The sequence below is a fragment of the Lissotriton helveticus genome, chromosome 12 (genome assembly GCF_964261635.1).
Source record: "Lissotriton helveticus chromosome 12, aLisHel1.1, whole genome shotgun sequence".
In the NCBI taxonomy this organism is placed as follows: domain Eukaryota; kingdom Metazoa; phylum Chordata; class Amphibia; order Caudata; family Salamandridae; genus Lissotriton; species Lissotriton helveticus.
Window position 1 is genome coordinate 610,141,689 of NC_136073.1, and position 17,388 is coordinate 610,159,076.

The 17,388-nt window shown below is 49.3% G+C and overlaps 1 protein-coding gene across 1 annotated transcript in view; it reads right to left on the bottom strand.

The window, feature by feature from the left end:
• Positions 1–17,388, bottom strand: part of HASPIN (histone H3 associated protein kinase) — a 775,218-nt gene that overhangs the window by 229,945 nt on the left and 527,885 nt on the right. The window lies entirely within an intron of this gene.

Below are 17,388 nucleotides of genomic sequence, written 5' to 3' on the forward strand. Positions count from 1 at the left end.
CAGTAAAATGGGTGTTGGAAAACTATGCACTGTGATGAGTGAACTTCTCCCTGGTCTAAATGTTTCAACCCTTCTCCTAGGCTTTTCCTCAGGATCAAAATAAATGGTCCCTCTAACCACTCTTGGTTATCCTAATAGGTGTCCCTGATTATTTTCCAGGTATAATGTGCCATGCAAAAATACAATACACAATCGGTGTTAACTTTTCTATGAAATATGTTCGTAGGCTAAGTAAAGCCCCATGAGCTGTTCACGGGAGGGGAGAGGCGCTTGCAGTTAAACAATTGTCAAAGCTGCCCTCTCACCCATTACTTGCCTGCCCGTGTCCACTGCATAGAAAAGTTATACCGAATGTATTTGCAATTGCAATCCCATATACAACGCATTACTAGACAGACTGGCACCTCATGTCCTGAATACTAAAAATGTTTTATTGATATGAGACCTGAACCATCACTTAGAGCTGCCTTCTAATCCGGATTGCGCCAGCCTAATTGCAGCGATGGAATCTCTGGGGCTACCACAGAGTTACCAGCCGTACGCATAGTGCAGGCCACATGTTAGATGCCATCTTTTCCAATATATCGGACTTGGCAGTCGAGCCTCCTCAAGTACTTGGCTGGAACGACCATATGGCACTGAGTTTCTCGGTGTCGCCTGTTCATCCAGTACAGCGGGCGCAGGGTCAGAAGAGTCTTCGAAGACCCTGGGCGAGAGTAACCACCTCTGCCTTTAGCCAGGCTTATCGGGATCCCTCGTTTGATCAGGATATGGACCCTGACTCGGACTGGGAAAAACTGGAGGAAGCGATTCAGATAGCCTTAGATACCATAGCCCCCCTGAAAAGGGTCACTACTCAGAAGAGGGCAGCTCCTGCCCCCTGGTATTCGGGCAGTCTTAGAAAGGAGAAGTCCAGGTGCAGGGTTCTGAAGAGGAGATAGAGGAAGTCAAGGGGGGAGCTAGACAAATTATTATATCGGAAAGCACATCGAGCCTACCTGAACAGCTGTAATACAGCAAGGAAGACACATCTGGGTGTACACATTACAGAGGCCAAAAACTCCTCCAGGGAACTATATAGGATCCTGACGGAATTTACAAACCCCAGGACGGATAATGCGGCACCCCCTCCTACACAGGAACTATGTGAAGATCTAGCCAGGTATTTTACAAACATGATTGACCTGATCTATCAGTTATTTGACGCTGCGAGAGAGGAATCGGTTGAGGGAGACATATCCAGAGATGCCTCGCAGGAAAAGGTTTCTTCCTGTGGGCTTGATTCTTTCGCCAACATAACTAGAGAGCAAGTAAGCTCCCTATTAAGCCGCGTAAAATCGGGCTCGTCATCTGATCCTGTACCACCGGCGGACATGTCAATACTTAGCTTAGCCCGGTTTTAGCAGAGACGCTTTCTAAAATATATAACATCTCGTTGGAGAAGGCTATAATTTAAGAATAAGTGGAAAAGCGCGCGGGTTAAGCCACTTCTAAAGAAGGCATCAGCTGACCCGCTTGAGTTGCAGATTTACAGGCCAATTTCGCTCCTCCCCTGTTGTTCGAAGGTTCTGGAGACCCTGGTGAACCAACAGCTTTCCTGCTATCTGGAACAAAATCATCTCCTGGATCCCTCGCAGTCCGGATTCCAGGCATCACATAGCACGGAGGACGCACTGTTAGAAGTGACGGATACCATCAGGATGACATTAGATAGAGGGACCCAGTGATCCTAGTCCTCCTTGATCTGTCGGCAGCGTTCAATACTATTTCACATCGGACACTGCTGGACAGATTAGAGGGGATTGGGGTGAAGGGCAGGGCTCTTGAGTGGATTCAGAGCTTTCTTTCGGGTCGTACGCAGAGCATCCAGCTGGGTTCATTTGTATCGCAGACCATAGGGGTGGACAGGGGTGTTCCGCAGGGGTCTGTGCTGAGTCCTACCCTGTTTAATACATATGTGACACCCCTGGCAGATATCAGAGGCTATGGCTTTGAGACCATCTCGTATGCGGACGACATGCAGCTAATTGTTCCCATTGGGGAAGACATTATGTCAACTCAGTGGAAATTCAGACGCTGCATGTCCAGCATCGCCATCTTGATGAGGAGGATTTGTTTTACAACTTAATTCCTCAAAAACTGAAATTCTGCTATTCGGGAAGGCGGAGGCAATCTGGTCTCCAGAGTGGTGGCCAGCCAAGCTGGGTGAAGCCCCTCCACCCAGGAGTTGGGCTAAGAATTTGGGTATCAGGATAGATGATAAACTATCTATGGAGGAGCAGGTCAAGACAGTGTCAGGCATGTGTTTTGGCACAATGAGGATGCTCAGGAAGATCTTTCTCTGGATCCCTTTGTCAGCAAGGAAAACCCTAGTCCAGTCACTCCTGGTGAGTCGGCTGGATTATGGCAACGCGCTGCTGGTAGGTGCCAGGGAGCATCTACTATTACGGCTACAGGTGGTGCAGAATACTGCAGCTCCGTTGCCCTCAACAAGCCGGTACGGACCCCGTCTGCTCCTTTGTTGAACCAGCTACATTGGCTCCCGGTAAGGAAATAAGCTATCTTCAAGATGCTCTGTGTGGTTTTAAAATCACTTCAGGGGATAGGCCCTGTCTATCTCAGTAATAAACTCAGGCGGTATCAACCGGCTAGGAAATTAAGATCTAGCAATGCCAACCTTTTGTGTATCCAGAAGATACAGAGGGTAAGAAAGGGTGGTAGAGCCTTTTGTTATTTGGCTGCGAGCCATTGGAACAAACTGCCACAAAATATCAGGGCCTGCAGTGAGCTAATTAACCTCAAGAAACTTCTAAAGACATGGTTGTTTTAGAGGGGTATGCCCAATACTTACCTTCTCCTATAGTGCCGAGTGATCCCTTCGGGGATGATTTGTTGCGCTTTATAAATCCACACAGTAAAGTAAAGTATATGCCAAGAGGGGGACCACTGAAGACTGCCAGGATCATCCCTTGTTATAACTGAGACCTTGTGGGCCGACGCCCAGGGCAAAGAAGGCCTTAGGCTGGCCCTCTTGTCTAGGAACACACCCCCCCCCCCGCCGTCCCCACTATTCCCTGTGTGCCAGGAGGAGGCCACCAAAGATGGTAGGGGCGGTTGCCTTCAGGATTCAATCACATCAGCTCTGTTGCTCATACCCGTGATTCTCAGGTGACAGGAGTGGGCACTAGAACTGATAGAGCTGTCACTGTATCGGAGGAGTCCCCCCAATCAGAAAAGGTACTTAACAAAACCAGAAACTGCTCTGTCAAAGGTCTCTGCTTTTTTTCTGATTACTTGTTAGAGCAGTTAAGTAGCTTCTATGCCAGGAGGTCGCCACCTGCGACCTCCTTCTAGGCATTGCCTCCATTGAATGCAGGAGAACTCAGTATATGCTACTTGCTGTGGGAGCTCAGGGTGGGGAAGAGTGGTGGGAGAAACCCTCCGGCTCTGGGGCATTTGAGACAACTCAGTTGATTAAGACTTACGCAGGGCTGCGGACCCTTCATGGAGACATGCGCTAGCTCAGCAGTGTTCCAGCTGAGAGCTGATTTTTCATCTGGATGAGGAGCCATCACCTAGAAGCCAATAACCCATTGGCCTGTGCCTGGAGCACCAGCAGTCTGCTTGCCTGAAAAAAAAGCAGCCCCAGTGAGGAGGAGGAGAGCACTTAGAAGCCTGCCTGGCAAGACTGATATTGTGATGAGGCAGAGAAAGCCTGGAGGGAGCAAAGTACAGCTGGAAAGTCGTGTCATTTTCCTCCCCTAGGGGCAGAATGGGAGGCCCTGGCCTAGAAAGACCAGTAGAGACCAGCAATTTCCACATGTAATAAAATCAAGGCAGTGGAGGTGGGCCATTGTGGCATCGGGGCAAATAGTCTTTCTAAACCCGCTCCCAGAGGAAGTTGGTTGAATTCCGCGTAGTTGGACAGATAGGCTAGCAGTGTTGGTAAATACCAATTTCCTCTCAATAGCCTGCTGAATGTTTACATTATTAGGGCCAGTGGTCAGCCGCCAACCACGGATCCAACTTAATCCAAACATTTCTGAAAGCCAGACACCCAAGGGAGCCCAGAGTGTTGTGACTTTTGTAGATCCCACTAGGTTTTCTTACCCAGAATGCACTGCAATCCTAAAAACGTTGCCTACAATCACATTTTCCACGCATTTTCATTAAGAAAACAGAGAATGTGCAGAGGTCCACAAGATTCTACCAAACAGCATTTCCACACTCTCCTAGTAGGAAGGGCACCCCACTTGTGCAGCTAAGCCTAGTGCCTGCGACAGGAAAGCCCTGAAAAATGCAACATAGAGACATCAAATTTTCCCCACAAAATCGACCATCTTTGGTAATATGGATCGGCTGTGGTATTTTGGCCCGGGCTCGACCCCCACCCATGGAAACCTACCAAAACCAGATATTTCTCAAATGTAGCTACCCTAGGTGGTGGATTCCACTATGTTTTCTTACCTAGGATGCTATGCAGGTCTCTACAAAAAATACCCCTTGCAGTATTCAGATTTCTGTTTAGTTTTCAGAAATACATTTTTCAGAGATCACCAATGGGCTTTACACCGGTTTCCACCACAAACTGCTAGTAAGTTGAAACCACAAATAGAGAAAATGGACTACCACTTCTAACAATGCAAAAATCTTGGCTTTTTTTGTTTGCTTTTGTTTTTACAGCTCTGCTTGTTCCTGACAGCTGGGAAATTAGTTATACTAGCACTACCAACCTTTCGTTGATGCTGTCTAAAAATAATAATAGAAGAACATATGCTTTCTTGCACAGCACTTTTTCCCATAAAACTAAAATGTATCTATATTTTGACTTATCTCTGTTCGTTCCAGGGAAATCCCAAAACTGTGGGTACTTTAAGATTCCATAGGATTGCGGAAAGGAGAATGCAAATTTGGCAGGCCTACCTTTTATGGTGAGAAAAAAGTTATGAAGGCATCAAAAATGACTGAAAAATAGTTAATCGTTTTGATCAAAATTTTAAGAAAGGTTTTTTGTTTTCATTATTTAATAGTTTTAAGTGATAATTCAAAGTTCTTTATCCCCTTCGCTCCTAGGCCTCTTAACCCCCTGTGCTAAGCTTTTTTTGGCTATTTGGGGTAGTTCGCGCTTAGGCCCTTGTAACTTTTTGACCACATAAGGTATCAATGCCAAAGTTGCGTCCTTTTTTTCCTACATCAAGGGGATTCTAAAGGTACTGAGAGAGTTTGTAGATTCCCCTGGAGGGGACCCAGAAATTAGCCAAAATACAGCTACATTTTGTTTTTTGGGGGGAAAAAATGGGAAAAAGGGCTACAGATGAAAGCGTCTGGGCTTTTCCCTGCAAATTGTATCAAACAGGGGTTGTGGTGCTGAAATCACCATTTTCCCAGCTTTCAGGGACGAGCAGACTTTTGTCATGAAACCAAAATATTTTACACAGTTTTGGCTTTTTTCTGGGACATAGCCTATTTTTGGTGCTTTCAACCTCTTTCCAGTTAATGGTAGAAATGGGTATGAAAGCAATAATGGATCCTGGAAAGCTATACATTTTAGAAAAATAAACAACATTCTGAATTCAGCATGGGCTGTGTAGATCCTTCAAGGTTATATAGAAACTAACCGTTGAATATAGGAAAAATTGAAAATAAGTTGAAAAAAACAGCCATTTTTTCACCTGTAACTTCTTCTAATTATGACAGCTGTTTGAAAGCAATATACTTTTACATTCGCTGGACCTTTCTGGTTGTGGGGATATATAGGACCGGTAGGTTCACCAAGAACCAGACGAACCCAGAGCCAATAACTGAGCAGCGACTTGCAAAGGGTTTTTATTATGTATTGGGTATATAGCAATTATTCTGGGAAAATATATACATGGAAAAATCAGTATGAAAGACACCTATGTATTTCTGAAATGGGAACAAAATTTAGAGTTAGAAACAGTAAATATTTGCACATTTCCAAAATTGGGAATACCCATACTAGCATGAGAATTATAGGTCCATTTTTAAAATGACTTCTTTTTTACACATTGTCTTTCATTTGGAAGGAAGTAAAGCATCGAAAGTCAATAGGTAATAACAGTTGCTCTACAATTCTGTGTTGCCCTAAGTCTCCCGATAAAAATAGTACCTCACTTGTGTGGGTAGACCTAGTGCACCCTAGCTCTGCCGGCACCTAGGGAAACCTAGCAAACCTACACATTTTTGAAAATTAGACATACAGGGGAATCCAGGATGAGGTGACTGGACTGGCTCTCAACAGGTTCTGTTACCCAGAATACCTTGCAAACCTAAAATATTGTAAAAAAAAAAAACACATTTTCCTCACATTTCTGTGGTGAAAAGTTCTGGAATCTGCATGGATCAACAAAATTCCACCCACCCCGTGTTCCCTTAAGTCTACCGGAAAAATGGTACCTCACTTGTATGGGTGGGCCTACGGCCCGCAACAGGAAACAGCGCAAAATGCAACTTGGACACACCACAATTTTAGTGGGAAAAATGACCCTTTTTTTGCAAAGTGCCTAGCTGTAGTTTTTGAACCCTAGCTCTGGCACCTAGGTAAACATAGCAAAGCTATACATTTTTGAAAACTAGGCACCGAGGGGAATCCAGGATAGTGTGACTTGACTGGCTCTCACTAGCTTATGTTACCTGGAATCCCTTACCTACCTAAAAAATTGTCCAAAAAAACCACATTTTCCTCACATTTCTGTGGTGGAAAGTTCTGGAATCTGTGTGGATCCACAAAATTCCACCCACCGCGTTCCCCAAAGTGTTTCGAGAAAAATGGTACCTTACTTGCGTGGGTGGGTCAAGTACCCGCAACAGGCAAGGGCCGAAACCTATTGAGGCGACATCAAAATTACGTATCACAAACCAACCTGTTTTTGCAAATTGGGTCCCATGAGGTTTTGGCCTTGGGCTCGGCGGCCATCTAGGGAACCCCACACATTTCCGGAAACTAGACACCCGGAGGAGTCCAGTGAGGTATGGCTTGTGTAGGTCCCTCAACATTCTCCTACCCCGAGTCCCCGGCAAACCTCAAATTTCACTGAAAAAAATCACTTTCTTCTCAAATATCTGTGTGGGAAAGTTCTGGAATCTATGTGGATCCACAAATTTCTTCCCACTCAGCGTTCCCTCAGGTCTCCAGATAAAAATGGTACCTCACTTGCGTGGGTGGGTCAAGGACCCGTGACAGGCAAGGGCCCAAAACCTATTGAGGAGACATCAAGATGACCACCTGGGTCTCTAGTTTTCAGAAATGTGTGGGTTTGGTAGGTTTCTCTAGATGGCTGCCAAACCCAGGGCCAAAAACTCATGGGACCCCCCTTGCAAAAGCAGGTCATTTTCAGATACATAGGGGACATCTGAGTTTTTGGTCCCGATTCGGCAGCCATCTAGTGGCAGAATGACTGTGGCTATTTTTTTGGTGTTGGTGGTGGGGGCATTGGTATGCAGATTCTGGGCATCCCCCACCAGCACGCATAAAAAAAGGCAGTGGCGCCTATTGGGCTTTCTGCCCCCCCTCCCTGGGGCAGATTAGAGGGCCACTGCCCCCATCCGCTCCCCGGAGGGCAGAAAGACTGTGGCATTTTTTGGAGGAGATGTGAGCATGCCCATTCTGGGCTGACCTCACCCCTAAATAAAAAAAAAAAACCTGAGGCCTAGTGGCCTTTCTGCCCCCCCCCCCGGGGGGCAGATAAGGGGTTATTGCCCCAATATGCCTTCGGGGAGGGGCAGAAAGACTGTGGTAATTGTTTTTGGGGTGGGGGCATTATCATGCCCATCCTGGGCAGCCCCCACCCCAACATTATTAATACATTTAAAAAATCCCTGGTTTCTAGTGGGCTTTCTGCCCCCCCCCCCCCCCCAGGGGTAGATTAGGGGCTGCTGCCCCGTCTGCCCATTGGGGGCTACTGAAATTTCTCTGGAGGCGGGTGGGGGATTGTCATGTCCTTTTCGGGAAGCCCCACCCCAACATCAATAAATTATAAAATCCCTGGTTTCTAATGTGGGCCCCGGCACAACTGACACCAACACGAACAGGGGATGGTGGAAACTCCCCCCTCCTCCACCTACCGTCTGAAGCCTGAGAGGGAACGGTGAGCCTGATCTGGCTGGGGCACGAGGCCGATGAGAGAGTACCTGGCCTGATACAGAATATTGGAAACTAGAGACCCTAGCGACGGTCCCCATGCCCAAGACAGCCGGAAGACGCCAAAGCACCCCACGCTGCCCCACAGCACAAGTGATAAGGGGTAAGCGCACGCTTTGGTGAGGTCTGGGCAACCAAGCAGGGCGGGGTACCGAGGACTGGGGAAGCCTGGTGTGAGTCCACCCCTAGCCCCACAAAATCACGGAGTGGACTAATACACATTGACATAGGGGAAACGACCTTTACAACGCAACTTTTACAACGAACTACCATTACAACGCAACTTTTACAACGAAAACTATTACAACGCATTGCCCTGGGGGGCGCTCTAGGATAGGGAATAGGTTAATTTACTATCCAATAACCTTCCCTACTATCCACGGGGACTGGAGTTGGAATAGTAAATTAAACTATTCACTATCCAGCGCCTAAAAGCATTATGCGATGTAATGGTATGCGTTGTAAAAGTTGCGTTGTAATGGTAGTTCGTTGTAAAAGTTGCGTTGTAACGTCATACATCCTGACATAGGGTGTCAGGCCTGGGTCCCCCACACAGGCCCCTGCAAGAGACCCCACATAACGTGCCAGAGAGCCCATCAGAGAAGAAACAGGTTTGGCTCCCAAGCGCAACGGCGATAAGCCGTGGGGAGGCCCCTCTCACGGAGAGTCAAGAAGCTGGACTAACAGGCAGCGAAACCCCGCAGCCCCATCGGCCCGTAGCTATCCATCAGCATTGGGGCAATAGTAGACGTGGTGCACCCCGGCCACCACACAGGCGACCAAGTTCACAGATTCATCTGCGTCTTGCCAGGACAGGGGTTTCCCCCATCAGCTGAAGAGCCCCAGACAAGCCTCCCACCCGACTGACAAACCACACGCCAGATGCTGATCACAAGTCTTGGATCAGCAGCCTGCCACGCGGCTTTGGGCCTACCTCGAAGGGAAGCTCCTCAATTCACCTCAAATAGGCCCGGTCCTGCGGAGGGTGTCGGGGAGAAACCCACCCTCCCCGAAAGGGACCTCACCACAATCCTCCAGGCCATCAGCTCATCACAGACCTCAGTCGAAAACAAAATCAGTGAAGTTCAGGTGAACATGGCCCTCATACGGCAGGACCAGCGCAACGCCAAAGCCCTCATCTAAGAAGAAGAATCTCGCCTCTCCAGGTCGAAGACGACGTCCACCACCTGAAAGAGCAAGTAGCCCAATTGGGGACCCACACAAAAGAACTACATAGAAGGGCCGAAGATGCCGAGAATTGATCAAGGCGTAATAACCTACGACTGGTTTGGTTTCCAGAAGGGGCGGAGCAAGGCCAAGCGGCGACTCTCCTTGAGAGGTGAGTCAAGTCATGGATGTCCGAGGACGCACTATTGGCATGATTTGCAGTGGAGCGGGCACACCGATCCCTGGCACCCAAACCAGCCGGGCGCCCCACATAGGACCATCATCGGCAGGTTCCTTAACTTTAAGGACAGAAACGCAATTTTAGGAGGCGCCCGCTCCCTGAGTGCCCTGACCTACCAAGGCCACAATATACTGATTTTCCCCAATTACACCAGGGATGTCCTGGCCCTGCGGTGCTCATACACGGACATCAAACAAAAATTACATGCCCTAAACCTCCAATACAGACTGCTCTTTCCGGCCCGCCTTACAGGACAAGGCCCTCTTCTTTGATTCCACAGAGTTGGCCTGGACCTGGCTGACGGAAGAACGCCCAATCAGACCTCAGACCTCAACCTCCCCTCCAAGACCCCAGACCGGAAGTAACTCACATGTACCCCCTGGAGCCCGAAGAAGAAGAACACGCACGCGAAGGGGCCACGGCATCCGTTGAGATGTATCAGCATCACCTGCCATGGCCACCCAAGGCCCTGAGAGCCAACCTGAAACATCACACCCCCAGACTCAACAGAGCCGATCCTTGGATGGACCCCTCGTCTGGGGCAGCCCCCCCCAAAGACACTAAGCATCGCATCCACAGACACAGACCTCTCAAGAAGCCCGGCGATGTGAAGGAGTGTGGCCTAGCCTTGGGGTCATATGAAACTGCCGAAAGACTTCCCGGGAACTCAGGTTAGACTGTCCTATTAGTTCCATAAACTCAAGAGAGGTTGTACCGATGCAAAAGTCATATCCTGATTCAAGGAGGGATCGACCACGCAACTTCCACACTAGGTACAACAGTATAGCTTGTTAACTTTGAAGTTATTATGGGGAGAGTTGCTTCCGTTACTCAAGTATGGGGGAGCGGGGGGAGGAGGGGTAAAGTTTTGGTTCACCTCGGTTAGATTCCCACAGCACTCAACCAGTCCACCAGCGCGAGCACACATGAGACCTGCACATCAAACCTTAGGAGTGCAATACACACCTGCCACTGGCCCAACCCAGTCCTTTTGGGAACCAGTGCAGCAGACCCCCTTGGTCCCAAAGCAATACTCATGGCGCACACACCACATAAGGAGGAGCTCCTACGGGTCACATCATGGAACGTCAATGGCCTGCTGGACAGAGTTAACCACACAGCAGTCCTGAGATACACCCACAGGCACCCTCTCGATGTACTTTTGCTCCAGGGGACTCACCTGCTGGGAAATCACTGTCCCTTACTAACATGATATGGATTCGATAGAGCCTGGCACTCTGCTTTGAATGGGGCTCACGCGAGGTGGCGATCCTCCTTAGACAGAACCTTCCCTTTGTACTCACTCACACCACTAGAAGAAAATAATGCCACACAGCTTGCACTATTGAGAGATGTGATCAAGCAAATTTCGCTAGACTCAGCTAAATTGTTATGGAGGTCCTCCATTGTCCGGGTATATGGCTGGGGTGACACAAATTGAAAGATACTACATGGATTGGCTTCATACCCCCTTGCAAACCACATAGCCCCGGCGGTCCAAGACTCATACGGAGTTACCCATCGCAGGTCAACCACAATAGCCCAAGCCTTTGCTAACTATTACTCCTGGGTTTACTCAGCCCAAGGTCCTAGGGCCTCACTTTACGAGCTGACTAACCTGGGAGGGATTTATTTTCCCCAACTCCATGCAGTTGAGGCGGCCAGCTTGGACCTTCCCATCACATGAGAAGAAATAGGCAACGCCATCTCCCTCGTCGCGGCCGGGATATCTCTGGGCCTGGATGGGTTCCCACAAGAGTACTACGCCACATACGGGACATATTAATTCCCCCAACTCCGCGACCTATTCGCAGAGGTCACGGAGACAGGGACATTCCCTCCTGAGACTGACGCAACAACCGTAGTTGTCATCCCTAAAACATAGCCGCCCTCGTCCTCCTGTGCAGACTACCGCCCAATTTCATTTATAAATACAGAGGTTAAGATATACTGCACGATCCTGGCCCAACGGTTGCGACCCTGCCTCTGTAAGTTGGTCCACCCGGACCAATGCAGCTTTATGCCAGCACGTAGCACAAGACACTGTCTCCGGCGACTTTACCTGGCCCTTGAGAATCGTCATTCACCAACCCCTTATCTAGCACTCCTGCTAATAGACTTCGAAAAAGCCATCTATATGGTTGCTTGGCACTAACTGCATAGTGTCCTGACTGCAACTTGTCTGGGTCACCATTTCCGTCACCTCGTCCGGATTCTATACTCCAAACTTAGGGCAAGAGTACTCATAAACAGAACTCTATCAGAGATGTTCCCGATCCGAAGGGGGACGAGGCAGGGATGCCCCCTCTCCCTCTTTGCCCTAGCGACGGAAAAACTGGCATGCATCATCCGAGCGGATGACCGAGTGCTAGGCTGGAAATGGAAGGGTACCTACGAGGACAAGATCACCCTTTACGCAGATGATGTCTTGCTCTTTCCAGCGGACCCAGAGCAGTCCAGGCCCAGGTGCCTCCAGCTCCTCTGCACCTTTGAACAGGTATCGGGGCTGCGCCTTAACCCCGCCAAGTCGAGCTCAGTGCCTCTCCACATATCACGGGAATGCTTCGACTGGCAGTGAACCATCCCCATAAGGCAACAATCATTCAAATACTTAGGGGTCTAGGTTGCATTGCTCCCAGACCTGGCATGGTCACTCAACATCACCCTGCTGGTCAAAAAAGCCAAAGAGGACCTCCGAGGATGGCACACACTGTCACTCAACCCTCTTGGGAGGACAGCCCTATTTAAAATGATGATTCTTCCCCGCTTCCTATATATTATCTAAAACACCCCCATCCCACCTTCCCCGTAACTGGTTCAGGGAACTTGGACAGCATGGCCACAAGGTTCCTTTTGGGACATTCGAGACCAAGACTGGCCCTCTCCCATTGCCAGATACTGCCCTATGACGGAGGTATGGGAATGGCCAATCTTTATCTAGACTACCTACCAACTCGACTGCTCATCCTGCACGATTGGTTTAATGGCGGCTGGTCTGACCCAGCCAATAGGATTGAGCTGATGGAGCTGGGACTACTGCAAATCCTGACAGTGATGTACAGAGGCCCAAAACCCACTGCCCTACCAACGGGGACCCGAGCAGTCCTGCTAGCCTGGTGCTCAGCCCTATGCCACACCTGCTGGGATCATAGACTGACACAGCAAACACCCCTCTGGCATGGCGCCTGGCTTGGGAAGGTGGGGGCTCTAGAAGGCTTCAGGAGGTGGGATCTCATTGGTATCTCGCTATTAGGAGATGTGTGGGTGGGGGAATCACCTACGTTCATTCCAAGACTTACAGACTCGCTACATCGTCCAACCATCACTATTCTATAAATACCTGCAGTTATGTCACACTCTTAACTCCCACAAACCAATAGGCACAACACTGCCAGAGTTCAGCCAAACAGAAGCACAGGTTTTAATGGGATACCTAGGGAAAGGAGGGGTCTTGAGGATTTATCGTTCCCTGACCAACAACAGTCCCGCAACACTAGACCAGCTTTGACTCAGATGGGAGGTCTGGCTGGGTCCATTGGAAGACAAGGACTAGCAGGACAGCTTGATGGCTCTTAAAACCATTACTACTCCAGCCAAGCTCTGCCTAGTCCAGCTATGCTACCTTCATTGCGCATATCTCACCACCAGTCGCCTGCATCAGGCGGGACTAAGAGCCAACCCATCCTGTACACAATGTGGACTAGAACCAGAAGACTTCTTCCACATGGTGTGGAAGTGCACGCATCCCACCCCATACTGGGAGGCGTTGGACTCTGAGTTGGCGGGAGTCCTGGGCTGAAAGGTGCCACATAAGCCCTCAAACTTACTCCTGGGTATAATGGACGGCCTGGATGGGAACAGGGCAGATCAGATCTTCCTGGGCACCACCATCATGGTGGCCAAGCGGGATATAGCGGCCGCATGGAAGAGTCCTACCCCACGCAGCATAGTCAAATGGTGCTAAGGCGCTGACAGGTGCGCGGCGCAGGAAAGACCCCCTGTATGAGGCTAGAGGATGCCCAACTAAACATGGAAGGGTCTGGGGTAAGTGGTTGGGCCAGGTGGAGTAGCAGGCTCCATTTCCCCCCATGGGGCGAATTTGTGTGCGAAGCTGGCACCTGGAGTTGGTCGCTAGATGTGCTAGTGCATAAATGGTGACAATAATCAATCAATGTACCAAGCTTGTACTGAATTATCAGTCCTGTTTTTTGTTTTTCCTGTTCTTAAAACTCAATAAAATTGGTTATCTTTAAAAAACAAACCAAAAAAAAAAACAGGATTTCACTGTAAGAATCTAGAACCCTGTGCCATATTTACATATGTACATGGGCAAAATGCAGATCTATGACAGATCCTGCGCGGTGAAAAACAAAAGAGGGGAAAAATCAGTTATCTGCTAAGGACAGAAAGACAGGAGGTTATTAGACAATGTTACCCATCTACAGTAACCCAGGCACCCTAAAGACTACTGTGGCATTCTCTATTATCAATTCTGAGAAATATTTACCACCTCGTTGTAAGAAAGTAACTTTCTGCAAGAAAGACATAGCATGTTCTCTTCACTGCGGTCCAGTGCCATGGCCATACTCTAATAACAAGAATGGTTCCATCATGAGGTATGTGAGTTGTGCAGAGTCGTATTATAGATGACAAAAAGAGTGAGGTCAAATAGGGTAAGAAAAAGATATATGCAGGGTTAGGGTAGACTAATCAGTCCCTTGACGGACTTCCCTGCTTGAGGCGATAGAACAGAGACATGGTCTATAACAGCGGGCACGTTCTGGTTCAACGCCTTGCTGAAACCTGTTCGATCCCTCTCTCTATACCCTCAGGGCCCACCAAGCTAACCCATGGGGAACCTTTCTCCTCGCGTGTGGACACGATCTGTGCAGCACGTAACCATACAGAACCACCACAGCCAAACAAGTGGTATCGCCTAGTCCACCCCTGAGGTGTGACCCCAGGGGTGGACTGGGCACCTCAGGCCACCAGGACAGCAAGCCACAGAGGCCACTGCCAGCTGTCAGTGCCGAGAGCCAGGCCTCATGCCTCTCAGGGCCCTCTAACCTCAGTGGTGTTCGAGAGTGGGGGGCGGTAGCCCCAGGTGCGTGGCAGGCTTTGTCCACTCTCCCTCCTCTTAGGTCAGGTATGGCATCCTGAAACTGACCCACCAGCCCAGAATCTGTACCCTGAGGCTGGACAGAAGACTGGGGAGGGCTCTTCCCTACCCTGCACTACTCCATGGGGCTCTGCACTTTCCCACCTGGAGCGGTACACCCTAGCTCCAGAATTGTCAGGGCACCCGTGGTAGGTGTCCCTTACGTTTCTCCCACAAGTTCAGGGGTGCTATTCTGCAACTGGTTACTCCGCTCAGTTTTTGTACCTGGAAGTGTACCAGGAGACTGGGGTTGGCTCTCCCACACCCAGTCTTCCCTCCTTTGGTCCTGTACACTCCACTGTGGAGATATACCCCCAGGCTAAAGAAATGTCAAGGCGACTGGGCCAGCCATCCTGCACAATCCTCCGACCGGTTCAGGGATGCTATCCTGCAACTAGTTTGCCAGCCTAGGGTCTGTACCCTGAGGCGGAACAAGGAACTGGGATGGACTCTCCCACACCCTGTCATCCTCCCTGGGACTCTGCACCCTCCCACCTGGAGTGGTACCCCTAGAATCCAAACCGGTAGGGGCACTGTTAGTGGTCGCTCCTTCCCCCAGGTCAGGGGAGACACCTTGAACCTGGCCCTCCAACCCAGGGTCTGTACCCCTCGGCTGGTTCTGTGCCTGGCAATCCAGGACTTCCTGGGTATGCACCCCCACCCCCTTCTAAGGGAAACACCCTCCTCTTGAGTTGGGCAAGAGTTTGCCTGGTGCAGGTCTCCTGCCTCCTTCCACCTGACAGTGCATGAAGACCCCACCCAGGTCAGAAGTGGCCTCACCAATGTTAGCAATGGGGGTCTCTAGTTAGCAATGGTTTGGAGCTTTGCTCAAGTAGGGACCCTAACTTCTAGTCAGGATAAAGGGGATACACAACTAAAATAACCCCTGTTCACCCCCTTGGTAGCTTGGTACGAGCAGTCAGGCTTATCTTAGAGGCAGTGTGTAAAGCCTTTGTACATAACCAACAGTAATATAGTGAAAACACAACAAAAGGACACCACATCAATTTAGAAATATAACCAATACTTTATATATTAAAAATAAGACCAAAACGATAAAAATCCAACATACAGTACTTGAACATATGCACTTTGCAAGAATAATCTTAAAATGCAGTTCCTTGAAGTCGGTAGCACTGACAGTGCTACAGAGATACTGAAAACAACAGAATCCAACAGTTCTGTCAGACCGTGTCGGTGGTGGTGTCAGCAGACTCGTAAACCGTACCTTTTCTTTGCGGCTGATCACATTTGGACAAGTCGGTCGTGGCAACCGTCGTGGTTGCAATGAAGTGAAGAGGGGTGGTGTTCGGTGCCCTCAAGGCGCAGTGCAGGCAATGGCACAGTGAAGGTCGTCCAGCAGCGTTGCGGAGCGAGGCGGTGCTTGTTGTGGTGCCGACAGATCAAGAGGCAAGCGACAGAGCCTGTTGGTGGGAGCTGGCATTGGTCGGCCCAGAGTTAGTTGTGGGACTAGGCGGTGCATTGCGAGACTTTCGAGCGGTGCCCCCAACCACGATGCGGTCAAGGGTGTCGAAGTCAGCAGGCAGTGACAGCACCTGTGAGGCCAGGGTGGCGTAGTGAAACAAGGCTGTGCAGAGTGCAGTGCCCACAGGTTACGGTGCAAGCAGCAGATCGGTGGCAGCGGTCTTCAGTGAGACCAGGGTTGCAGTGCGAGATGCAGTGGTGCCCTCTGTGATGCCGTCAGGACATAGAGTCAGTGACTGATTCAGTTTGCGGTCCCTGAGACTTCAGAACAGGAGGCAAGCTCTACTTCAAGCCCTTGGAGATACTCAGCACAAGTAAAGAAAATTCAGTCCAGTCCTTTCACTGCCCAGGGCAGAAGCAGCAATGGCAGGCCAACCCAACAAGGCAACAACACAGCAAAGAGGCAGTACTCATCCTGGCAGTTCTTCAACCTCTTCTTCCTGGCATGTTCCTTGATTCCAGCGAGATCTTAAGTTCTGGGGTTTGAGCATCAATATTTATAATCCACTTCTCTTTTGCAGAGAGTGTCTGTACCAAATCCAAACCAGTTTTGTCCTATCTGTCCCTGATTCCCGACAGGAGATGAATACAGAATTGTCTAAAGCAGAGTAGGCCCATTCAGGTGCAAGGAAATCTCCTCCCACTACTCTAAATGCATCCCAGGTCTCTTAAGCCCGGCCCGACTCATCCAGGAAAGGCAGGGAACACCTTGAACCTCCCCCCCCTACCCCAGTGGCTGCCTGAAAAGACTGCACAGCCCTGTCACTCCAAAGCCAGTCAATCCACAAACCCAGTAGAAGCACACAGGATGGCTGAGTAATAAAATACCTATTTTCTAAAAGTGGTATTTTCAAACACAGAAAATAAAAAGATTTACTAAAAGATGAATTTTTACATTCTGAGTCCAGGCATACTAAACTCCATTTCCCTATCTTGTCCCAATGGGAAGTTATGAGATGTTATAAGTAAACTCCCATTCTATCCTATGGGACAGGTAGGCTTTCTATAGCAAAAAACAAAATATACAGTAATCCACTACCAGGACATGTCACACACACTAGTACATGTCCTACCTTTAACACACCCTGCATCTTGCCCACAGGAGTACCTGGAGGAGAAGGGGGGTGGGGGTTTGATCTATGTAAGAAAAGGGACGATTAGGGCCTAGCAAGTTGG